Here is a 27,074-nt window from a genome sequence, read left to right as displayed (position 1 = left end):
TTGCCTAATATACATCTTACAAGACTGGTGGGGAAGGGTCATGGAATCAAACACCAAAAGCTTACTCTGAGAACAGAACTGCAACATCATAAACAGAATAATACATATTTAAATGGAGCTATGATTTTATTAGAGTGATTTCATCCCAAATCTTCTATGGCCTTTCATCCTATGTAATTCCTGTTTTCATTTTATAACAGGTCCCCCGTGTAACCTTCCAGTCTTTCGGAGAGCATCCTGTAAGTCTTCTTTTATATCTGTACTCTCTTGATATGGCCACATGACCAGTCCACATCCTCTGATCATAAGTTCCACATCAAGAGTGACACAAGCATGAATGGAATATTTGTAGAACCATGTGTAAAATAGTACATAAACACACTTTCAAGTACTCGAGGAGGGAAGGAAGGGGAAGGCATAAGCATTTATACAGCTCCGTTTCAAGCACTGTGCTAAGTGTTTTACAAATACTATTTTACTGGAAGCCTGGCAACAGCCCTGAGGTAGATGTTATTATTATCCTCATTTTAAAGCTGGGGAATCCAAGGCTGAGAGATGTTAAAGGACTTATCCAGCTTCCTAGACTCCAGGACCAGCACTATATCCACTGCATGATCAGTAAAACTGATGGAATCCTTTCAAACAACTTCTCCTGGCACACATCATCACCCTCAAGAATACTACAAACTATTCTTCATATTTCAAAGAAGACACTTTTAAAACTAACATTGCAGTATGTTAAACATTTTTTTTCAGGGTAAAACAAATGCTTCCATTCAACAAACCTTTATGAGGTGCCATATATGCGCAAACACAAAGGTCCTGAAGGGGAGGCACTGAGGACAAAAACACAAGAAGGAAACAATCCCTGACTTCAAGTTATGTATGTTTTACTGCAAGATTTTCTAGCCCTCTTACAAGACGCCTGTTGGTACAACGTGTGAAGAGGTTAGAGTTTAATTATTATATTCTTTATTCACATAAATTCATTCAGAATATATACTTTGTTGACAAAAACTAATAGCTTATTTGAAGAAGGTGTGGCCTAAGGGATATTACCTGCAGAGCAAGGAACAACTGAAACATGTTAAATCTCAAGGTCTAAATTTTAAGAATTTCCAAGTAAATACCAACCTAATTAAATTAGAACAACTTCTAAGCTAAGAACAGAATTATAGATGGGTTTTTTGCCTAAAAGGAGCAACAGTTTGGATAGTATTTTGCACATGCTAGGTCGCTATTAAAAGTACATTGAATGAAAAAAATGAAGCTAACTGGTAGAGATTGTATAAGTATTCCTTTTTCTACACTTTCCTACTTTGCTTTGCTATTCCATTCTGGTCACAGAATCAGAAAACTATTAGTATGATGGGTCAAACTGGGTAATCTAAAGGATAAAATTAGGCCTTTTTTCAAAAAAGAAGAATTATGGGGCACTAGGCATACGATATGTTGATATTTAGGTGTACGCAAATGCATCCATGTATATTTACATAATTCAACAAAATAAAATTTTACTGAGGGTCTGTTGCATGAAAGACACTCTCTCCTAGGGATTAAAAATTTAAAAAAATATACACATTTTACGATCCTGTTATAGTTCCTTTCTCTAAAACAAAACCTTAAAATACATTAGGGTGATAAAGTAAACACCCAAGTAATTTTAGAAAGAATATTTGTGCTATAATATATGGACAAGTGTGTGGGGATGCTCAAAGAAGGGATTGAAAGAATCAGAGGTTTCATGAAGTGGGGAGTATTTAAAATAGGCCTTGATCGAATTTCTAAATGTACTGAATAAGTGGAGAGGCATTTCAGGCACAGGACAAATCATAAGAATAGGGGCAGAAGACAGAAAGTTTGGGTACATTTGACAGTAACATATCGTACAGGTATAGTTATTTGGTCTGAACACAAGATATCCACAGGGAAATAGTCGTAGATAAATTAAGAAAGATAGAATGAGGCTACGTAATATATTTTTGGCCATTATGGCAGTGATGTGCTTTCAGGTAACACTGAAGTACTTAAAAGTATGACTAAATCAAATGTAATGAACTTATTATACTATCTACACAGTTGGTAAAATAAGAAACAATTTGGGATTTGGTAAAACCACCTTTGAGTAAGATTATATGAATAATTAAGTCACTTTCTGCAAATAACTTAGATATTTATTTCTGCACAGCACTAACGGAGATCTTAATGGTCTTTATGGATTAATGTACTTTTCTAAATTCCTATCTTACCAACAAATAATGTGGACACTGAAGAGATTCTTACTAAAAAGAAAATATAGGCAGATATGTGAGAAAGAACACGAAAATAATGCATGTTTAAATTCACTAAGTATCAAATATAATTAACTCTCTATTAGTCATATTAAGGAAAAGGACCCAACTCCCCCACCAAAAAAAACCCAAACAAACCTAATAGCAAATAATTAAACCAAGTTGTAAAGTCCTACTTTAAAACAAGTTTGAAAAGTTTTAGCCTGCCTGTTTTGTTCATTGGTCAGCTTCTCACCTGAGATTAAGAGGATGAGGATTGTGTCTCATCTATTATTAGTAATACCAATGAGCTTCACCTCTTTGGCCGTCTACTCTATTTCCTCATCTGTAAAACGAGGATATCAAACTAAGTAAATAATTTCTAAAGTTCCTTTGCAGCTCTAAAACTTCTGAGTTTATGACTTGTTCACTTTCACTCAGTATGCTACCTCAGTTTTTATTGATTAAATGGATTTGAATGTGTTGAAGAAAATACAGTTCCTGCTAGGCTTCAAGTACTTAAGTAAGCTGAGGAAATTATATTGAATTTATTCATTAGAGCTGAAAGGGTCCTTAAAAATCATGGAGTTCTGCCTCCTCATTTTCAAGTTGACCAACTTGAAGCTAGAGAAATTAAGTGCCTTGCCTACAGTAACAAAAGAATAAAACCTTGATTTGCATGGGTATGTTCAAGGTAATTAATAATAGATTGTACTATTTTGTCGCAAAAATAACTAACAATATGTGAAAATTAAATTTAAAATAATAAACTATTAAACCCACATTTAAACTCTCACGTGACATTTAAATTCGTTTCTCAAAACCCTGCTTCTGTTATACCTATATACTACCTATGTGAATTTGGGCAATTCATTTAACCTCTTTGGCCTTCAGTTCCCTCCTGCGTAAAATGAGGCTTTGGGTTAGATTGGATTAGAACTATATCTGTGATCCCTCTGATCCTTTAAAAATCATAAATTCAATTCAACAAACATATATTAAGTTCTTATTGTATGCTAAGCACTGTGTTAGATGTTGGAAAACAGAAGATCAAAAACAGTCCTTCCCCTTCAGAAACTGGTGAGAAGCATGGAGAGAAACGTGTATACAAATCCTCTGCCCCCTCTCATCCTCTTCCCAGCTTCCTTTCTTCCTCTTCCTCTTTTCCTCCTCCTTCTCCCCCACTCCTCCCTCCCCACTCCATGTAAACCTATATATCATTTAATTGGAGACCAGAGCAGGCGAACAGCTAAATATTGAATTCTCCCCGAATTTCTTAAAATCTGTGATAGCTAAATTCTTAGTAAAAAACAAAACAAAAAAAAAACTCCTCTCTACAAGTAATATTCTATAATTTACATAGCTGCATTAGTATTTTCTTTGATGCACCAAACCATAGTGACCTGAAAAATTAAACACATCTTGCAAAACTGGCCAAATTGTTCCTTAAGAACAGCACATGTCCTGAATAGTTTTATTATTTCCTTTGACAAAATGCAATCTTTTTACACTCATTTTTTTAACAAAATGAATTTCAGCAGATTTCCATTTACAGATTTAATAAAAAATGAAAGTTAAAAGTGAAGCTTTCATAGTGGGCTAAAAGGAGTCACCATAACTAAGCTTTTTGTATATGGAATAGGATGCTGAGCAAGAAAAAAGATGGAGTGGGAACATTAAAAAAAAACATCCCATAGTTTACTGCTTTTTCTGAAATAAGCATTGTTTTTGTCATGGTCTCTGCCATCATTTTATTCTTTCTTTTTTCCTCTTCTTTCGCAGCTACAGTAATATGAAGGAATCTTAAAGATCATCTAGTTTTTTACCCTTATATTACAGATGAAGAGACTGAAGGAATTGAATGGTTTTCAAGTGGAGCCCTAAGACCTTGATTCAAATTTATGCTCTGCCACCTTTTACTTTTGTGATCTTGGAAAAGTTACTTGACTTGTCTGAGCCTCAATTTCCTAATCTGTAAAATAAGGGGGCTGGGCTTAATGAGAGACAGTATCCAGAAAGGTTTTGTTTTTAATTGAAGACAAAATAGTTTCAAAATTTCAGTTTAAAATCAAGAAATGTATGCATATTCCTACTTAGATTTTTTCAAAAGTCAGTAATGTACTCCAAATCATATTAATGCAATTTGCTGTGTTGATAGTGTATTTTTGCAGTTAAAGCACAGGTATTTCTGAACTCATTTTATGGTCTTTAAAACTATCACATTTGTTTCTAATAATATTTCCTCTAAAAATGTTGATGCTAATCATATATTTGATTAATCACAAGATTTATATATTCCCAAAATGTAATGTAGCATGTTAGGAATTTTATTTAATAAATATTACTATTATTACTATTTTAATACTGCATTTTAGAAATGGACATTGTACATGCAGAAAATTACACTGGATAATTTCTTGTGAAATTATCTTGTGAATTTATTGTGAAAATATTATTATATTATTATTAAGTAAGTTCTTATGGGTTGTGGTTGTCCTTTCTTTTCGAAGAGGGCCATGACATCAGGGAAATGATGACATGACTTGCAGTTGACTTTGATTTGAATGAGGGAGGGCTGTGCAAGGTCACCAGCCCTCACTTTCTCCTCCAGTGTCATCTGGGTCCACAGTGACCTAAAAGTTATAGGTGCCTGCCAAAATGAAAAGAGTGCTCTGGGCATTTGATCCTTGAGCTACTTTGGGGCTCAGGCTGGCATACTGAAGCTGACATTCTGAATACACTAAACTACTCTGCTCTACCAGCCTCACCACTCTGTATCATCTTGTGGAGCATTGGGATGATAGCAGCCCTACTGAAGAGCCAAATGAAACTGAATGATACTTGCAATTCCCTTCTGGAATTATAACTGAACAAAGAATCTAATCAAGACTATGATAACAGCTCATCCTATAGGAAAAACTGGAATTATGTAAGGAAACCCACAAAAATTGGTATTGTCCACCCTCAGGTGTTAGAGGCACAAATGACTAAGCTGGGGACTATTTTCACATTTTGCACAACTTTAAAAATTATTTATTTATTTTTTTACTTATTTGTTATTTCCTTAACAGGTCTGATTCTAATTTTCTAACAAATATTATACATTTGCAGATAATAATAATACTATAACAATGACTACCACTTATAAAACGCCTACTCTGTGTCAAGCACTGTGCCAAGTGCTTTACAAATGTGATCTAATCTGATATTCACAACAATCCTGGCAGGTAGATGCTATTGTTGTCCTTATTTTACAATTGTGGAAACTGAGGCAAATATAGGTTAACTCTCCGGCTCAAATGGATAATTAGAGGGCTATTTAAAAAATAACAGTTTAGGTGTCAGACAAAGTAGGCAAAGTCGTTGAGTGAAAACCCATGTTGAAATGGGTTTGGTTTCTTTTTGAACAACAGTATTGAATACAAAACATCTCAAACTTCATTGAGGAACAATTGCATCTTTAGGATGATTAACTACAAAATATTTCCGTCCATGGTCAAATGAATTGATCTGTTAGGTGGGTTTGTCTAAGATTAGCAATTTAATATTGGTAGAACTCTATTAAACAATTTTAGTTGTGAGTAAAGTGGTGGTATTCTTTGCAGCAAGAAAGAAAAAGACCAACGTGCTTAACTGCTTAGTCGGAAGTAAGACTATATCACCAAGATAAAGAGGATTTTTAAAAAATGTACATAACTAACTTAATTTTACCAGACTGTTTAAATAAGGAAGTAAAAAAAAAAAAGATGAGCTGAATGACAGTCTTGCTTTGATATTATATAAGGTTCTAACTACACCTACTCCTACCTGACCATTCTTCCTTCCCTGATCTTAGCCAAAAAAAAAAAGTCTTGATACACCAAAGAACAAAATTTCAGATTTGGGAAGGCATTTGGTGATCTTTTAGTCCCAATTATGTCTGAATAGAAACCTCCCATGTCCAGTAATGGTCATCTAACATCTTTAAGACCTCCAGTGGTAGGGGAACTCACTACCTTGTCAGGCTGCTAGTTAAATCTGGGGACAGCTCTTTGTTTTATTGTGCAACCATCCCTATCAATTTCAGCTTTTTCAATTTGACACATGGTATTAATACATCGAAATCTTTTGGTATCTCAATGTTGTCATCAAACCAGTTAGCTATTACTCCTGAGTTCATCTCATCTGCAAATTGGAAAAACATGTCATCAATGCCTTTATTCAATTTACTGATTAAAAAAGAAAACAAACATTGAATAGCAAAGAACCAAGAACAGGGGGCCAGGACTCTACTAGGGACCTACCTCCTGGATGCCACTGACCCAATCATGGTAATACTTAAGATCTGCTCATTTGAATAATCCTGATTCCTTATAACTACATATCATCCAATCTACAATTCTCTATCTTGTCCACAAGGATAGGATGAGAGATTGTATCAAATTCCTCTCTGAAATCCATGTATGGAAAGCTTTCTTCAGTCCTCCAATATATTAACCCTGTCAAAAAGGAAATAAGATCTTATCTATGACTTGTTCATGAACACTTTGAACCATGCTGCATTATAGTGATCATCACTTACCTAAATGTTCACAAAACATCCCTTTAATAATGCCTTCTAGAATTCTTACATACATCAAAGTCAATGGCAGTGCCATAATTTTAAGAATCCATGTTCTTACCCATTTTTACAAAAGCAAAACTCTTATTTTTCCATTTTTCAACCTGACACAACCTTTCTTTCAACAAATTCCAAATATCAACAACAGTTGCTTAATAATCATATCTAAAGCTTCTTTCAATATCCTAGTTCATATAAGCCTGATGCCCTAAATTCATTAAAGATGGCTGGTTGCTCTCTATCCCCCTACTTATGTTTCAAGTGCCTGTTTACCATTTCTTTTCATTCTGTATTCCCTAATCCAGGGGTGGGGAACCTTCAACCTCCAGGCCACCTGTGGCCTTCTATGTCCTTGGGTGTGGCCTTCTAGGTCCTTGGGTGTGACCTTTTGACTGAATCCAAGTTTAACAGAACAAATCCTTTTAATTAAGGGTATTTTTCTGTGAAATATGGATTCAGTCAAAGGGCCACACTTGAGGACCTACAGTGCCACATGTGGCTTCAAGGCCATAGGTTCTCCACCCCTGAGGCCTAATCTAACAATTGTTTGGGCAAACACGACACAAAACAAAAACTGAAAAACTTTGCCTCCTTTTCATCATCCTTTATGATCATCTTGTACACATTCAACAGTAGTTCCTATTCCCATCTTGGTTCTTTCTCTTGTTCCCAGCATAGGTTTTTAAAGAGCCCTACTTTTTTGTTGTTCTTAGCATTCATAGTTAACCTAAATTCACTCTGGATTTTAGCATGCTTGGCATTATGCTTATAAGAATTTACAACTTGTTTTGTATTCATTCTGTTACCTAACTTTGTGTCTATCTTCACTTCATGTCTTTTAAACATCTGAGTTGAACAATAAATTCCTTTTGCATTTTCAATAGTATTCTTCAGACAGTTATACTTTTTTCTTCCTCATCAGAAAGTATTGTGTTTATCATCAGAACTTCTCTCTTGAGAACGTCCTAATCATTTTTGAGGCTACTTGCCCCCAAAGAATTATAATCTACATGTTTCTATGTATCCTTTTTCTTATCTCTGGAACTATTCTACAAAAAAAATCTATGGTGTACCTCAAATCATCATCACTAATCATCTCTTTATTGATCAAGAAATCAAAGATAGTAAAGTCACCTCCTCCCAGAGTTCACTATTCAGCAACTAGATCTTCTATTCAGCACATCTGGGACTAAAATTGTAGTTCCCTTAAGCTGTTCCTACACTTTTTGAAGTTATCAATTTATCATCAAGCAACTTAAGACTGTATTGCCTACTTTGCTTTTTAGCAGAAATGGTTCAATTAGATGTCTGGATAGTTGAAATTTCCCATTACTATTACCTTACTGTTCCCTTTAAAACAAACATCTGTTAAGTCATCCACTTAACCCTTCTGCTTAGTTGATTTGTACTATATTCCTTCCACAACATCCCTTTATTTTGTCATTCCATTTAGCCATGCCCAAATCTCTTCCATCATTCACATGGACACACTTCTCTAACTATATAATACTATTCCATCATCCCTTTTGAATAAAATATACCTTTCCAATAGTCACTTCCCACCAAATCTTAGTATGAGGTTAAATTTATCTCCTTAAATTAAGATTCCTAGTTTACTTTATTACCATGTATCCGTGTATATGAAATGTACATGTCAGATAACTCAAGTATTATTATTATTATCATCGTCGTTGTGGTTATTTGTCTTCCTGGAAAATATCTCCTTAAATTACTAAATTCTTTATTGCTATCCTTCCTTTGTCATAGCTATTCCTGTCTAAGTTTCTGCATTAGTAGATTCATGTGGGTTGTTTCCTCCCTCCTACTGTATTTTCATTTTAATCTTCCATTAATCAGATGGAGGAGCAATGTACCATAGCGACCAGTCACAGAACCAAGATGACATGACTTTAATTCCCGCCTCTCAAACATGTACACTGTGTGACCCTGGACAAGGCATTTAACTTCTGAGGGTATTAGGAAATGTTACAGAGAAGTTGCTCACTCATATTAGTAGAGGTAGTTTCCTTATCCAGGAGTTCACTATACTAAAAGTCCCTATATCTATCCCTATTAATTGAATATGCAAATTTCCAGGCAAATAAGTGTATGTTCCAAAGAAGCACTGACAACCTAAAATCAACATTATAGTTGTATAATTGTGTCCAAGTGCTGTCCCTGTCTATTGAATCAAAGTTTAACATTGGTGTTCATAATAATGTATATAAAATGCCTTAAGTTGTTCCTAACTGTTTACTCAAGCTAAATAAACAAAATATAACAGTAATCGGTAATGGAAAAAACTGTGCCTGTATGCTCCTTGTATGTGACAGTAGCTTACAAAGTCCTGTCCTGAAATTTTTTGAGCATGTTGGCATAGTTTTGAAGGAATGTCCAACAAGCTTATCAGTCTGCAATTTGAGAGTAAGAAATGATTTTTCTTTTTAGTGATGAGGTAATTCGTAATGTGCATCCTCGGGGAATGATCATGGTAGAGGTAATTTAGGGAAATACTACTTCAATAACTCGGGCTAACCACTCAGGGCAGATTCTGAACAACTCTGGTATTACAGTATCTTCTCCAAGGGCTTATTTCAGTTTTATGCAATTAATCAAATATTTTAAAGTAGATAGAGCTACTGGCTCCCAGATGGGAGAATATACCAAGAATCTACAAAATACAGAGACTACTGTAGAACTATATAACTGAGTGAATTAACTTGTATAGTTATCAATGGATATTTGGGTTTCTATGATCTCTATCACATGATTTGTCCTCACTATGATCCCACATAACAGAAACGAAAGCTTCCAATAAGGGAATATTGTCATTTGGGGTTTCATTTGTTTGTTTCAGAAGACAGGTTGCTTGTTATAAATGTTTTAAGTGTTCAACAGGGATGGAGAGGAAGAATGGGAAAGCAAGGTAAAAAATGCTTATATGATGTTTTTAAGTGTTATATTGTTAAGTCTTTAGAAAATAAACTGAAGACATACTCATGCCATACCTCATCCCCAAAATCTCACCATTCCAATTGTGGGAATAGTTATACTGAGGATGAAAATAACTTTAAAGAGGAAATCATCACTTTCATCAGTCAAATATGTTCATCCCTAGAGAGGATAAAAGTAATGAAGGGCTGACATATAAAAAGTCAAGAACAATGGAGATTTATTTATAATTCCTGAAAGATATTCTACAGGTAAAATATACTACACATAAAAGAATAAAATATATAGCGGAGTGGAAAGATGTTACATATTTGCAACATTTACTTCTACAGGAAATTTCAATGATATAAAATGGAATGATTTTATGGAATTTTACCAGTTTCCATATAAATGAAACTTAAGGAGAACTCATATACCACTTTATTTCTTATCTCTCTAGTGTACCTGGAAGGTAATACTGTGTATGTTGTCCCCTTCCAAGAACATGTTCTCTGTTGGTGGCAATCTTGTCTTATCTAAACTTTGTCTCTTTCCAAGAGCTAGCCCAACAACCTAGCTCAATTTCCATTATGAGTAGTTAACAAATGAATGAGAGAAGGAAAATTGGAACCCTCACATAAACTGGAACTTATGATACTGTTTCCAGGATTCCTCTAACCGAAGTCATCATTAGCACTGCAGAATACAATGATAGCTGTTATGATGACAGCAAATATGAGAGTGAGTTTAAATATTTGTTGCTGAATTCATTTCCATAATCTATGGTTGCACAAATAATTTAAAAAAATAAGTATTCCCTCCACTCCTTAAATGCCTCATCTTTCATTCAAACCATTTATAAAAGAATAGTGTGTGTGTGTGTGTGTGTGTGTATGTGTGTAAAAATGAATTATATATCTTGATTCTAGAATTGACTTACATTGCTTTGCACTGATTTCCATTATGCTGTTGTATTTTTCCTCCCTGGCCAAACCCATACACTCTACCACATAACTTTAACTTTAAAATTACAACTTTAAAATCCTGCCAAAGAAAAGGCATGCGAAGTATATGCACAGCGTAAAATGTTGCATTTGAACACCCACAGTACTCAGTAATCCTCTATGGAATTGAGTCTATATATTCAGTGTATTTAATGAATATACATTAAAATGCCACAAAAAATCAACATGCTTCATTTCACTATGCTTGAGCTCAAACAACACATCCAATGCACACATGTGACAATGGACATTGTTATACAGGACCATTAATGGAAGTGGCAGTATACCGTTCAAGGAGCTAAACCACTTAATGCCCCAGAAAGAACTAATGTACACCGGGCAATCACCAATGCTGACCGTTTTTTAATGCATCGGTAATTGTATCCCAATATGGTTTACACAGTATGGATTAGTTTTCTACATTCTCAACCACAACTAGATTTTCTAACTCCAGGTTCAGTTCTATATTCTTGAAATGTTTCTAATAATATTTCCTTGCATTCTCATGATATAATTGGGTATAATTAATTGAAGGCTACAGAGCACAATGGCTAGCTGACTGGACCTAATGTCAAAAATAAATAGATTCGAGCCCTTTCTCAGACATATACTCCTACTGTGACTATGGGAAAGTCACCTAACCTCTAAATGCCACCCATTGAAATTGCTAAAACTGTAAGTTATAGACAGTGATTGATATACACACCCTGAGTAAGTTCTCAATAGAAATTCTCTATACTGATCAAATCTCAAGTTCAGACCAATATAATGTGTATATAAATATAAAACAGGAAATACATAAATGTGTATATATATATATATATATATATATATATATATACATATACATATACACACACATACATGCATGTGTGTATGTAAACAAATATTTAAGTTTGTATATGTAAAGATAAATATTTCCAAACTGACATTTAATCAAACTTTTCTGGGAAACATTTTATATACTCTGATAATGACACACAAGTCCAATAACCAATCATTTATCCCATTTACTAAATATTTTCCATTTTGCACACAGCGACACATACAATTTATATTATACTTTTATCCACATAATCATTTGGAGAAATTAACATAAATATTTAAGACCATAGAACTACTTCCTATCTTCTATGTACCCACAAAGGAGTTTATTTCATAAAGGAAATATGATCATTATGACAAACACAGTATTAGGATCATTACTGTAACTGCTTTTTTGCAACTGATACCATCATGATACCAGGCCTGATACCATCATGACTAAAGGTTAAGTAAAATGTTCTTTGGCCATTCTCCTCTTTAAAGCATTCTCTAAATTAAGTATTTTCACTTCTCCCACTTACATGGATACTATTTTGTAATTCTGTAAAGCAGCATCCTTAAGAAGTTAACAAAGTTAATAATGTGTGATTCTGTTAAAGGACAAGCTATTGAAAATAAGCTTAAATAACTTCACACTTCAAGTACACATAGAATAAAAGCATGCTGAAGTTCTGAAGCAATGTGAATATTGGCAGACAGGAGCAACACCTACATTTATAGACACCTTATGCAATGAAAGAGTTGTATCCTAATTTTTCCTTATGCAGAAGACAGAGTTTCAACTCCTGAAAGGCAAGCACTTCCTTTATATTATCCACAGTGCCTAGCAAAGTGGTAGGTATGTGGTAAACACTTGCTGATTGATTTATTTCTAGACTCCGGATAGTTCCACTACATTTGTAGTTTTATTTTTTCCCTTTTTTTTGAGGCAAGTGGGGTTAAGTGATTTGCCAATGGTCATATAGCTAGTAAGTATGTGAGGATTTGAACTCAGGTCCTCCCGACTCTAGGGCCAGTGCTCTATTCCCCCTCTATTTATAATTTCAGAGGAGTAGGGGAATTTAGAGTTCTTGTAGTTAACAACAACAACAGCAAAAGAAAATAAATCCCAGAGAAAATAAGTGACTTGCCTCATTTACAAAATTGGTTAGGGACAAAATGGAAACCAGATACCTATCCCATGGCTTCAGAGATCTGTGCCTCTACAGAAGATCTTTGGACCTAAGAGGACTATCAGAGCTTCTGCCAATAACACGTGATCCTACCAAAGGGAATTGAGATGCTCTGTAGTTCCTTATTTTCTCCTTAGGAGGTCCAGTCCTGTTGATGCTGTTTCAATCATTCACAAATTAGGATCACATTTTACGTTGTTTTTTTTTAACAGCACGAACACAAAAATATATCCACAAAAACAGGTATTTTAAATTATGCAATAAGTACAACTACATATGTAAAATAGTACCCCTATGAAAGATGGACTCCCTTATGTTTGTGTGGGGCAGTTTAAATATTAACTGTTTCCACCATCTTTACTATTTCTTCAGTCTTTGCTAAGTGGAATTTCTTTCAATGAGAAAGTTTTTTTTTTAATTTTTCAGCCTTAGTATCAAAGTTCAAATTGACTCTGAAATTTCTTGCTTTTTACTGTTTACTATATGTTCATTAAAATACATATAAACAGTTTTCCCAAATCCCAAGTTATTATTGGTATTGACAAAATTTAGAAAAAGTAACATATTTAAGATATACAATGCATGCAATGATGAAGTAAATTTAAGTTTTAACATATTGCATTATACAAATGTTTAAGCTACCAACTAAGATAAATGTGCAAATCTCTCTTCCTTATTTATATGACTCCTAGGTGCCCATGCAGGATAAGCATCTATTCTAAATACTGACTATGGCACAATCCTTTCTGTATGTACAGATGCCTCAGAATTTCAATTGATGGATAACTTTCCTGAATGACAAGTTATCCATATCACTTAATAGTGGAAATTATCCCTTTAAGACAATTCTCTGCCTGCCCGGAGATGGTAGAATAAAATCACAATATGTAGCATTCAAAATTCCACACGATGATAATCAAATCAAATTAAAAATGTCCAAAGTTTTGATTTTTTTTTGGAGTGGGGATGGCAGGGCAATTGGAGTTAAGTGACTTGCACAAGGTCACACAGGCAAGTCCAAACTTTTCATTTTACCTTAAACTGCCACAGCTTTGCAAAAATTTCCATTTCCTAAAGTTAGGAAAACATTTATCCCACCTCACATTTACCATGTGATCCCAGTCAAGACAATTAACCATTCTTTGAATTTCAGTTTCAAAGTTTTGGTTTCCTACATAGAGAGTGGACTAGGTGTGCTCAAGTGTGCAAGAATACTTCGAGATGAGCATCACCATCAGCTTTTCCTTTTCCTTCAGGGGAGATAGGTAGATAGACATATATGTACATTGGGTACATGTGCATATATGTTTGGATATGTACCTACATTCTATCATCTATCTATCTATCTATCTACCTACCTACCTACCTACCCACCCATATCTATCTACCTACCTATCTTATCCTTCAATGGAGAATGCCACTGTCCAACTCCTGGGATGAAGGTTCATTTTGCCCAAGTCTGTGACCAAACATGGTTACTTCCCTAGTTTGCAAAACAAGCATAAGAGTAGCACTGATAATGAAATGTAAAGCACTTGATAAACCTTAAAGTGATATACAACGTTAACCACTGCAAATATTTAGGTGTATTGTTGTTGTTGTCATCATAATTATTTCTAAGGTTTAAAGTAAAAGGACTGAAAAAACACAAAAGCTTTTGTCAGGAAAGAAATGAAAACCAACTGAAGTTCTAAATAGATAATATATGTATAGATCTCTTTTATTTTATTATCACTTTTATTTATTTCTTACAATTATATAGTTTTTTCCCAAAGAAATTTCTTAGAATTATCTTTTAGGAATTATTTAAAAACAATATGATACTAACTTTAGGAGAATTAAAATTATTTTATTAATAGGTTTTGTTTTACTTCACAAGGGCAAATTTTAGTATGACACAATCGTCCATGTGCTTTCAAACTTGACAACTAATTTAAAATGCCACTTGGCCTTTTATAATTGCTAAACAGTGATTAAATGAATCAAAGAATTCGATTTTGAAGAGGAGATTTATGGAATAAGAAATGAGCCAAAGTTCGCATTTCTGTATTTTGAAAGAACTGACCCCAAATTAAATATGCTCCTCCACCAAAAAAAGTTTTTAAAATGAAAATTTAAAAATTAAAAATAAAACTCTTACTATATAGTCTCATGGTAAAACTTGACGAATTAGGGAGAAATAATTAAATATTTTAATAGTGTAATCCTCAAGGCATAAAAAAGATATCAGAAGAAATAATAGCATAAATTTAATAAGTAAAGTCGTAATTGCAGTCATTTTGTTGGCAAGGATTCCCAGATTCAATAAAAAAGTTTCAAGAATGAAAAAGTAAAGAAAAAACGAATTACCAAGTAATCAAATACTATTTTCAATATTATTTTATTATAGAAAAAATTATAAATGCACACTTCTTTTCCCTCCTAATTCTGCTGTTGATTTCTAGATAATGGTTAATAAAGTATGACCATCTTTTTCTCTAATCTTTCTTTTTTAATTTTTAATTTATGAAATAAAACAAGTGTTTCTGTACTATAGTAGAATAAAAAAAGATGACTGCACATGAAACTTTAAATCTATTTTGTACAACTTGCTAGTCGTTTTAAATATAGAATAAAGTTATTATGTAACTTTTTTCCTTCTCCCCCCCATGGCTATCATTAGATACAAAAATGTGTGTGTGTGTGTGTGTGTGTGTGTGTGTGTGTACATGTAAAATCTTTCTATACGTACTTCTGTTTATCAGTTTTTTTCTCTGGATGCTTTTCTTTAATTTTTCAAGTAGACAGTTTTCAAGAGAATGGACTTTGGTATTGATGGTGCTTGATTTCATCATAAGCTCTTGGAACACTGATTATAGATGCATTAGTAAATTACTAATTTTGCCTAATAAACTATTACTGAAATAGTATTAAATCAATAGTAAAATTTTTAATTTTTGGATTTACAGTAGCCTTAATTCTAGTCCATAGGCTTTAGAATTCTTAGGAAATAACTATTTTAAGACAAGTACATTTTCCAAGGATTTCATTATCTTAATGCAGTAGCTCTTTCTACCACTAGTCTTCTGTGGATAACTGAAATGACTTAGCCTTCTTAAAGGGCAAGATATTTCTTAAAACCCCAAATAAATAAAATTACCAGATATATGTATATGTTTAAGTGTGTGTCTGCTTATTACAGTTTAATTTTTTTTTTTCTTAGAGAAGATATACTAGGTGAAACAGTCTAAAAAGCAACTTTTAAACTGTGAACAGATAATAAATAAAAACAGTATTTCTAAATATGGCATTTCTGACTCTGATGTGAAAATAAAAAATATATTAAAAATATTTTATATTCTCCCTAATAATGGGAGGGAGTACTTAATTTATAAAATACTTTAAGAAAAGTGGGGAATAGTTTAACATCTTTTCAGCATCTGCTCTCTTCCTGGGAATATCTGTCTACATGATTCCCCAAAAACCTGAAGAAAATTTTAAAATTCAATCACTCTTCTGGTATATTTCAAAGATCTTCACATTTGTCATTACAAAACACTGACAAAACAGTACAGGGTTTTGAAGCTATCCAGGGGGTTTCTGCTATCGAGATACAGTGAAAAAACATCAAAAGACATCATTAGTATTTATCAAGCTGGTCACTGGCCTCAATAGTGCCCATTTTAATTTATTATGTTAAAATAGCTCTTTCCCTGACAGAAAATACATAGGAATTTAGTGATTTGATCAAAATGGGATAATTTTGCTAAATGGATAAACACTTCTACTAGTAACCAGTAGGTGGTGCTAATTCAAGGGTTTCAGTTTACAAGATCAAAAGACCAGAAAACTCATAAAATAGATGAAAATATCAATATTGCATAGTTTAATAAATTGAAAAGAAAATTTTCAAAAAGTCCAGTCTGTAGAAAGAAATATTTAGAATTAAAAGCGTTCTAACGGGTGAGATAAGTATGAATATTACATAGATGCATATATAATGAAACCCTGATAAGTATAACATGATTGAAGAGTCTCAAGATTAAAGTCTTAAATATTACAGCCCCACACACCCCTTTGGCCATACATGAACAGAATAAAATCATTCCTATTCACTTCTTCATAGTTACAGTCTCACTTGGAAACATTAGCATTGGTGGTGTTTTATTGCAACCTTGGGATAAACTATTGCTCTTGAGGGATACTCAGTTTTGATAACTTCAAGTATTCAGAACAAGAATGAGATGATTTGAAGTTCATTTATACTACAAATATTTGTTATTACATATAGCCACATTATCCACCCCCTTTAAAATATAACAAGATGTAAATTAAAGAGCATTATCTCAGAAAACAGATAAGTAATAAAAACACATTTGAGTAACTGATCTGTTTTTTTATATCTTCAATTATTTGGATATTATAAAACAATGCATTTTAATAACAAATTTTCAATATGTATATTATACCTATGTACATATATGTGTATATATACAGAAGACGAAAACATTAAGGTTGAATTGATAATGTTTATCCTGAGCCCTTTTATGCTTATGTATCTCAGTACATTAAAGTATGGCAGTCCAAGTCCATAAAATATCTTCCTCATGTAAATGCAAAAGAACTAGTTTTAAATGAGAGCTAGGATGAATTTTCAAAATGCTTGACTTATATTGGCTCTATTGTTTCTAAAATCTTTAACACATAAGTGTATTTGGACTAATAGCTTTCAGAATATTCTAAAAATATGTTTTAAACATCTGTATAAAATAATGGGGCGGTTGCATCTACGAAGTCTTTACTATGAAAACTGTAAAAAGTATGTACAGGATTTTAAAATTCCACAGATTACAGACGAAATATAACGTCATTACTTTACATAAATCATTAAGCTTTATCTTCTGAAAGCAGAGTTGAATGTCAAGTTAGTCTACAGTATAGGTATTCCAGAAGAAAATCTAACCTGAAGAATAAACAGCTGCGATTCTACTGATTGTATGTATATTAGCTTCAATTTAACCAGAAGCATGATTCCAAACTGCAGAATCTGTACCGGAACATTTTAGTCAAGAAAAAAAAAAAGTAAAGGTTCACTTACAGAGAAAAAAAAATGCATCAGGCAACTGAATTTCCAGAAAATTTGCCCCTCGGTTTTAAAAATGTAGAATATCTCTTCTTCCCCCCAATTCCTTTAAGATATAGGGCTCCCTAGCAGAGATTCTAAGTTTTGAGTGGAGAGAAGGCTTTTATGACTAACTGATAAATCTTTGAAAAGTGGCATTAGGTTATATATGAGACGTTGAGCAATATCATCTTAAGAAAGCATAAACCTCATAGAATATATCCAACACGCAAGCCTTCAACTTTTATAAAATCCTGAAATACATCACCCTCTAAACAAACTCTCAGGAGAAAGCTTTCCATACCACATTCTCCTGAGGGCGGAAAAAAATCTAAATGCTGTCTCTTTAAATGAAAGACTATCTTGGAACTGTTCAGCAGTTAAGTATCATTAATGCAAAGTAACAGATTCTTCCTCAATATTGAACTCTAGGTGACCGTCATGGAAAGTAACTACTTCCCCATCCCCTGGCAGACAGGAGCATTAATAATCATCAAAATAAAAAACAAGCCAAAAAAAAAATCTGAAACCAAGCACTAGGAGAGGCCAAAGCACGATGAGGAAGACCTACTGCGTTGTTTACCCAATGCAAAAAGGAGAAGCAGGAGTTATGGGGGTTGGGGCGAGGGGAGCATCCTTAAGGTTCTGGAAAATGCCTCATGCTTCAGGTCCCCGTGTGGCAAAAAGCCAGCCCCTCTCTGAAAGACTGCTACTGCCTCTTTCTCTCTCCATTTCCAGTATTACCCAAATGGGCCATCCCTGCGCAGCCCTACGTCTGATTTCTTATCCACAGCCCGAATTCTTTTTTGCTCTCAAAGTGTCCCTAAACAGAACTTACATCGCCAGCTTGGCAATCCTCTTTTTCCAACCAGCCCTCTACAGTAGCACAGAAACCACACGCAGTCTAGACGACCTGGGCTCAATGGAAGGAGGGAAAGGGATTGTATTTTGCGCACATCCAAAACGATCCAGAGGCAGTAGAATTTAGTTTTGCCTCCACTGGCTTGCAGACAAGGGCTTTCTCGAAAGCTTGCTTAGTCTATACTTGTATGTGCGTGGAAACACACATACATACACACACACATTTCTTTCCCTTGACTAGTATTGTCATTACAAACAGTGGAAACGCCTACAAGGAGATGAAGTACCTGCACTGGGAGATGCTCAGTTGTTCACTTCATCTTCCGTTGACAAGGAAACCAAACCGCACTTCATTTTTTTTTTTCAGAAAAACCTTCCACTGCCATCATTTGAAAATTTATAGGGGAGGGGGGAAGAGGAAGGAGGGATTAAATAGATATAGGGATATCTATCATAAAATTATCTCGGTTTTTTTAAATAAAAAAGTCAAATGTGCAAAAGTCATAGTTAATTTAAAGGGGGGAAAAAGTATTTTGCTTAAAAAATGATCCCAGTAACCGGCTGCAAGAAAAGTTTCACATTATAAAAGGGCATCAAAAAACGGGAGGGGGAAAAAACGGTTTGTTGTCATTGGCTTCAAAAAGGAAACAAAAATAAAATTAACGTCTTGTGCTCAGTGGCTTGCACCAGTATTGCAAGACCACAAACTCTTGTAAACACTGCCGTAAAATGCATTCGCAAATCCCACCTATACAAAAATAACATCGGAAAAATAGTCTGCAAAAAGAGTTAGAAACATGCTTTTTTTTTTAACATGGAAAAAATAGGCATCATACTTCACATCGCTTTTCCATAAAACCAGTTGCATATTTTGCTGGACTTGGGAGTCTCTCCCAGCGGCACAGTGGCCACGGACTCCCAGACACAGCGCCTTGTCTACAGTACCATCGCATGCTATAAAAACTTGTATTCAGGAAAAGGCTCAAAACCATGCTCCTCCAGGTTTCCCAATTTAAACAATAATCAAAGAGGTGGAAAAAAAAGAAGAAAAAAACCAAAAAAACAAAACCAAAAAAAAAAAAGGACAAAAAAAAGAGAGGACAAGAATGCCACTGAGAAGGTACTCACCGAGCGGGAGTAAAATGTTGGAATAAAAATGAGATTTAGTATAAAATACAGTATGGCGGTGGAAGAAGGAATGAAGCGCTTTTTTTTCCTCTCAGTCTCTGCCTCAGGCACTGACACGTGACTCGGAGCCAGGCTGACTCGCAGGCAGGCGGGGAAGGAGCAAGGCAGCGAAGGGGGGAAGCCCCACCGATCCCAACTCACTCGCACGGCGGCGGCAGCAGCGGCAGCGGCGAGGAGACTGGCGCCGGGAGCCCCGGGAGCGGCGGCGGCAGCGGCAGTAACAGCAGCAGCAGCAGCGGGGGCAGCTAGCGCGAGCCACAGCCACGGCAGCCTCTGCTGTGCAGCCCAGACGAGCAGGTGCCCCTCACGCTGAAGCCGAGCACACACACACACATACACACGCACACACGCACACGCACAAGACAGTCAGGGCGCCGGGGAGAGGGAGAAGGAAGAGAGAGGAGAGAGGGAGCAGAGTGGAGCTGAGCCGAGCCAAGAGAGGAGGCAACGCAGCAGCTGCTGATGCTACCACCGCTCTGTATGTGTGCGCATCTGTGTGTGTGTGTCTGTGTCTGTGTGTGTGTGAGTGAGTGAGAGAGAGAGATATTGGGGGGTGGATAAAGAGGGAGAGAGGAGGTGCCACAACTTGCTGCTCACCTCAAACTTGGTGGTGGTTTTTTCATTTATTTATTTTTCTTCCCGGGTTGGGGAGAGAAGTTCCCACCTTCTCCCTCTCCCTTCCCTGAGTTTGAGTTTCATTGTATCATTAATTCCCTACTCTTTTGCCCCCAACCCTTACCCCGACCTGCCCCGTCTACCTCCACATCTTCCGTTCCTCCGAAGGAAGCTTCCTTACCCGAGTGGATCCTGATTTCTCACTAGTCCCCAGCCTTGTGTTTCCCCCTCCCGGCACGCAGGGTTGGATACACGTCCTGGGCGACGCTTTGGCCGTTGTGTGATCAGCCGGGGGGCCCAAAGTATTGATTGAAACCAGTACAGACCGATTTCCTCACTGGGACAACAGTGGAGAAAGATGCTTTCAGTTTGCAAGAAAAAATAAAACGACTTGCAGAAAATCCATTGCATTAAATGCCTGGGTTTATTTTGCGGGGTTGTTGGTGACCGGGTGTAGGTTTTTGTTTTGGTTTGTTTGGGGGAGGGAGGTGGGAGTGGTTGGGGTGGAGATGGTTGTTTTGATGGTCTTGATATTTGTATGGGGTTGAGTTCTCTGCATAGTCCTCCTTCCCGACTCTTCCTCGGGTGGTTAGCTGTGGTTTAAAGTGGAAGGAGAGCTCCGTCAAACAAGTGATCCCATTGTGTGTAATGCAGGAAGGTAGGGAGTACTTTGCATTGGAGAGAGGAAGGGAAGCTACGGGTTGGAGCTCAGGTACTAAAACAGTTCAGCTGGAAGGCTGGGTAAGAGCAGGATCCCACCACCAGGCTGCGTAGCTGACTGCCTGCAGCGGTTTAGGATCCGGATTTCGCTTCAGTTTACTTTGTTTTCAATTGATAACCAAAGAGAATATGCAATCAGCCAATCGTTGACAGCTTGGAGATTTTCTATTCGCTGCTTGTTCAGGGGCAGCATCCTGGGCTGAATGCACAACTCTTTCTGCACAGTGTGACAAGTACACCTGGGTCATCTCATGTAGCTTGGGGTGGGGTTGGGGGAATCACTGGAATGACTAAACGTATTTGAGAATGAAGGAATGGAAGGGTTGGAGTTCGCAAATCACTCTTCCGATATCTCAATTGCTGATCTTAACCCTAATGATACAAATGGAGATGTTCATGATAGAATAGATATTGTAATGAAAGCCAAGTACACATAATTACAAAGAGCTTCAAAAGCAAATACTATGTGCCTCTGACAGTCTGGTCAGAATTCATTGGCCAAATAAAGTATTAATCCACAATTTAAATAAAATGGATTAAAATTATTAAAAGATCACTAAATATTTATTAACTGGTTTCCAACTCTTCTATGCTTATCCCCACCATGGAATTAAGAATTGCAGCTTGAGATCTTGACTGAAGGGGAATTAAATGCATCAAGGGTTTTTAGTGGCTTTATAACAACTGTTGGTACAGCTCAAGTGCATTTTCAGAGCACTCATATCTCATTTTTTAAGATTTATTGTTATACTTTGTCCTTTTTCTCCATGACTCAAGAACTACTCTTCTTCAATATTTTCTTAGGAACTTCTTGCCAATTTCCCTTGTTCTCAGTTAAAAACCTCCTTACTCTGGTCAGTAAGATTAAAAACAATAATTTATAGAATGTTTTTTTCCAATTTTTTTCCCCTTTGGCTTCCTTCAGTATTTTGCTTTGCAGCCACTCAGATATGGGGGGAGAGAACACTTTTTTAAGGAAGGAATTTTGAACTTTCCAGTAGGTTGTACAGAGTCTGGGTTGTAAAGAGCTATTTATGAAGAACTTTCCAAACAAATCTATTTAGAATTGCACTGCAGTAATGGCCCTCAGCCAATCAGAGTGATTGTCAGACTTTTATTATTCAATAAAATGACTCCCCTTTATGTAAAATGCTGCTCTGCTGAAGAAAAGCAAAAGACATCAATATATATTTCCTCTGCATTCTCCCTATTTACTACATAATTATTGTATCCATTTCCTGTTCTATTTCACCTATGTGTATCCATCATTTTAAGTTATATGGGCATTTTAAGAATAGGTCAGGATGAAATTAAATAAAAAATAATAAATGACCCCGAAGAAGATTCCCTACAATAAAGATTCTGTATATTATCTATTGCTGTCTATAACAGCTGAGAAAACATATAAGCTTATTAAGTCAAACAAATGAATTTCAATGCTTAGCAGAGTGCCGCTTACCATGCCCTCAACAAATATACATTAAGCATCTTTCTTACATAAACTTTTGTAGTAGACACTGCAGAAGATACAAAGACATGTAAGTTCTTGCCCTCTAAAACCTTAAGAAGGAAATTAGATAAATATAATGGCAAATGATTATAAGTATTTGCTAACCTTGTTTTGAATTTTATTGTTGTTGATTTTCAATAGGAAGGGAATGATATCTTCGGCATCCCATTGCCCTTAGTACAGTGCTCAGCACAAAGCCGGTGCTCAACAAATACTTGTTGATTCTAAGTGCACATAGAAATAAAGAAAAAAAAAACTTTTAAAGTGAAAAGAGTCTATCTCATCCAAACATTTGCATGAAGAGCTAAGGAGAGATGACTTAATTGATTAAATACCCTCCTTGGTAAGGAATAAAGGAAGGGAGAAACATTTACCAAGTAGATATGGGTTTTCCAGACTCTCCTCCCCAGAACCACCAAAAGAGTATTGTCTCAGATCTTATGAGATTCCTTCTAGTAATGGCATGGAATATATGTGGTTCAGTTAAAGAGGCCCACATTTCCATTCGCCAAAATGTAGAAGTGTTTTAAAAACTTATTCCATGTTATTTCAGCTAGTTTTGGTACAAAAATAACTAAATACTTGTGGGTTTTTTTTTTAATTTTAGTACAGATGCTGTGTCACAGCCAAATAACTTGAAATTACTTTTTAAAAACATATACTTCACTCTATTTCTTTCCTTTCATCTTTTATTCTTATTTGATTTTTCCAAATAACTGTCTATAAAAATATTTCATATGTATTAGCATATTCCTATTTCTATTTTAATTTTTGGCGATTTCCGCTTAAAAAATTGATAAGCCTACACATCTATTGCATCATGAGAAGAATGTTGAGTAGAGGAGCTGGGTTAAAATCCTAGGTCTGCTATTTACTACCTGAATGGCCTTGGATATGTAACCTGACTGCACTTAGCTTTCTCATGTATAAAATTAGGGAGTTGGACTAGCATGGCTTCTGATAACCTTTATAGGTGTAAATCTATCATCCTATGAACCATGAATACTATAAAATACATAATTTGCATAAACTCCAAAAGGACAGAATATAGGTAGTTTAAAAATCACATATGAAAATATTGCACGAATAAACAAAGCAAAAAGAAATATAAATTTCAATTTGTTTGTCTGCATTCTCTTAACTCTTTGATTTGAAATTTGTCTCTCTTATGCCCCCAGAGGAAAAAAAAGTTTAAAAATACTATCGTGATAAAAATGTAGATAGCAAAATATATACTCGATAACGTTGCCTTCAAGTTAAAAATGAAAACAGCATCTGCAACAAAACATTTCTACCTGTAAAAAAGTAAAACTAAGACATGAATTTATATCCTCCCTAATTTTATTTTTTGCAATGTATACATTTTAAATTGAACATATCCACTATTTCTTGTTTTATTATAAATGTAGACACCGTGGGAGTGACATAGTAAGTAAACAAGGGTAGCACTGATGAGTTTCACAATAAATAAGCTTAGACTCAGCGTGAGATATAGCTACACGTGACACTTCCACTGTTCTGCACCATCTGTTATTATTCATTGATTTCCTACCTGACAATCTTTCTACCTACTGTAAAAAGAATTTAAAATATAGCATTTGGTAATTTTTAGAAGCTGTGAGGTTAACACAAGTGGTTTCTTTGGGTATCATGACTAAAGCTGTGAAAATATTGAAGGAGACACAAATAAGTCCCTGAAAAGATACTAAAAGAAAACAAAACCCTTCTAAAAATATGGGAGCAAGCATTTGAGAACTCTGAGGTCTGACAGAGAGAAAAGGAAAGTGAAAAGAATGTCAGAAGGAGTAAGCAACATAAAATAGAAAAAAGGTATGTAAAAGCATCATCAAGGAAAATGCAAGGAACGCAGTAGCTGCTGACAAAATATTTACGAGCTTATGGGAAGTTTAGGTGTTAAGAAAGCAAAAATTGAATGTAGATTTTTAAAGGGAAAGAGAATGGCAGGAAAACATAAGACCTAGAGCATTGGAGAGCTGGGGAGTGCTCTAGAAAAAGACATTTCAGAAATGCAGACAAGTGCAAAACAGGGACAGATCTGGGGCATACAGATGAGTACTAAGAGACACATGACAAAAGTATCTTCAACAATATTTTAGAAAAATATTGCAGACTTTATAATATGTTCCCTGAGTGAGAGGAAATGTGCCTGAAAACTCCAGGAAACAATCTTTAAGGCTAAACAGTGGTCTTTCTGGGAAAGAAAACTAGAGAAAAATGAGGCCCAAAGGGACCTTTTGATTTGTGTGAAATCAAGATAATCATCTGAATGATCTTGATTGATCCAACTGTTAACCTATGTAAGGACCTCATCAGCTCTCCTTTGAATTATTATAATATCATTAGTCTCCCCGCTTCCACTGTCTGCATTCTATCCTTCACATAGGTACCAAATTAATATTCCTTGAAGCAGAGTTTTGACCATGTCACTCGCCAACTAAAAAATGTTCAGAGGCTCCTGTTGCCTTTATGATAAAATACAAACTCCTCAGGCTGGAATTAAAAACTCCACAATGTAGCTTCCATCTAACTTTCCAGACATTTTATAATATACACACCCTTACATGAACTCTAAATTCCAATTGGACTGCTAGCTATTACCCAAGCTCAACATATAATCTCCTATCACTGTGCCTTTGAACAAATTGCCCTCCATGCCTAGAATGTGTTCCCTTCTTACTTCTGTGTCTTAGGATTCCTAGTTTTCCTTAAGTCTCAGCTCATGTCCCACCTCTATATAGGAGGACTTTCTGGGGTCAGCCAATTGTTACTGTTCTTGCCACCACTTGAAAGTACTTTGTGTCACTGCGGCTTTGTACAAGTTTTATCCTCTCACACAAATTTACGTGCACATACACAAACAGAGTAAAAGAGGTATCACCAGCCATCTAGACAACAAGAAAAATGTGTTGTGACCCTGCCAGGGTAATTTAATATACTATTCTTAATGTTCTTTTAGATCTATCCATTATATGCTTACAATAACTAAAATAACATTTGCCCCCCAAAAACTCCAGATTAAAATTTGCGTTATATAGTTATAAAATACAAAATATTATTCTACATATAATTATGAAAAACTAAGTATAAAACTAATTATGAATATATGTATATGTATTGAATGAGTATCCAGCATGTGCTGCTGATGGTAGAAGAGAAGAAAGTCACTTCTGAAGAGATTCTTTCCTTAGAAAGATGTACATGTGTGTATAGCCAGTGTGTCCCAGTGGTGTGTGCGTACACATACACGTATATGCATACATGCATGTGTGTATATGTATGGACATATACACATGTGCATATACACACGGTGTGTATGTGTATATACATGGTGTGTATACACATGTGTATGTGTCTATGTGTGCATGTGCATATGTGTACACGTACACATATATACCATTAGTACACACTAGCTACTCATCTACAGAAATTCTAATGAACAACTTACTAGTATTACCAACTAGTTCAGTTGAAAATCTGCCAGACAGAAGAATAGTAACTTAAATAGAGAATAAATTTAAATTTAAAAAAAAACAGCCTTAATAAAGGCAATGGGATGGAATATGAGGCTTGTTTCTGCAGAAGGTTTGTTATGATTTGTGATGGTTTCAAGGTAGCTTGTAGTATGTAGATCAGCAATTATGGTTTTCAAACAAATAGACTAATATTTGTGCAGTAAGAATACAAATGTTCATATTACCTTGATCACATGATAAGAGAGATAATAAGATGTGATGAAAGGGGAACAAAAGAACAAGGAAACTAATCTGATGCAGCATACAGAATGCAAATGAGAGTATGCATAGGCATGTGACTATCTGTTGGGATTCAGCTAATGCTTGAATATTAAACTTTGTGGCAATTTGGAAACAATTTGATGACATGTTGAGAAACTGCAAGAACATGTTACACTTATTCAGAAATTTTTAGAGTTTGGTATAATCACTGCATGGGTACCAAAATCATTGTATGCATAATTGTGATAGTTTCAGATCACTGCAGAAACAAATGAGTAGTGCTTCAAATATCTGCATGTTTATCAGAGAGGAAAAATATATTTACACCGTAATTGGACAACTATTTACTGCTTAAGGTCCATATACATAGATATATACATCTTCATATATCTGTATGCATATACAATTATATGCATTTACATATCTGTGTGTATGGTTATTATTATTAGTAAGTGCTCCTTGGACTATTATGATGAGTCTCCAAGGGGATTGTGAACCACTACTGTAGAATATAAATAAGCT

The sequence above is a fragment of the Trichosurus vulpecula genome, chromosome 1, assembly GCF_011100635.1.
Source record: "Trichosurus vulpecula isolate mTriVul1 chromosome 1, mTriVul1.pri, whole genome shotgun sequence".
NCBI classification, from domain to species: Eukaryota; Metazoa; Chordata; class Mammalia; order Diprotodontia; family Phalangeridae; genus Trichosurus; species Trichosurus vulpecula.
Note: the sequence above shows the minus strand (reverse complement) of the source record.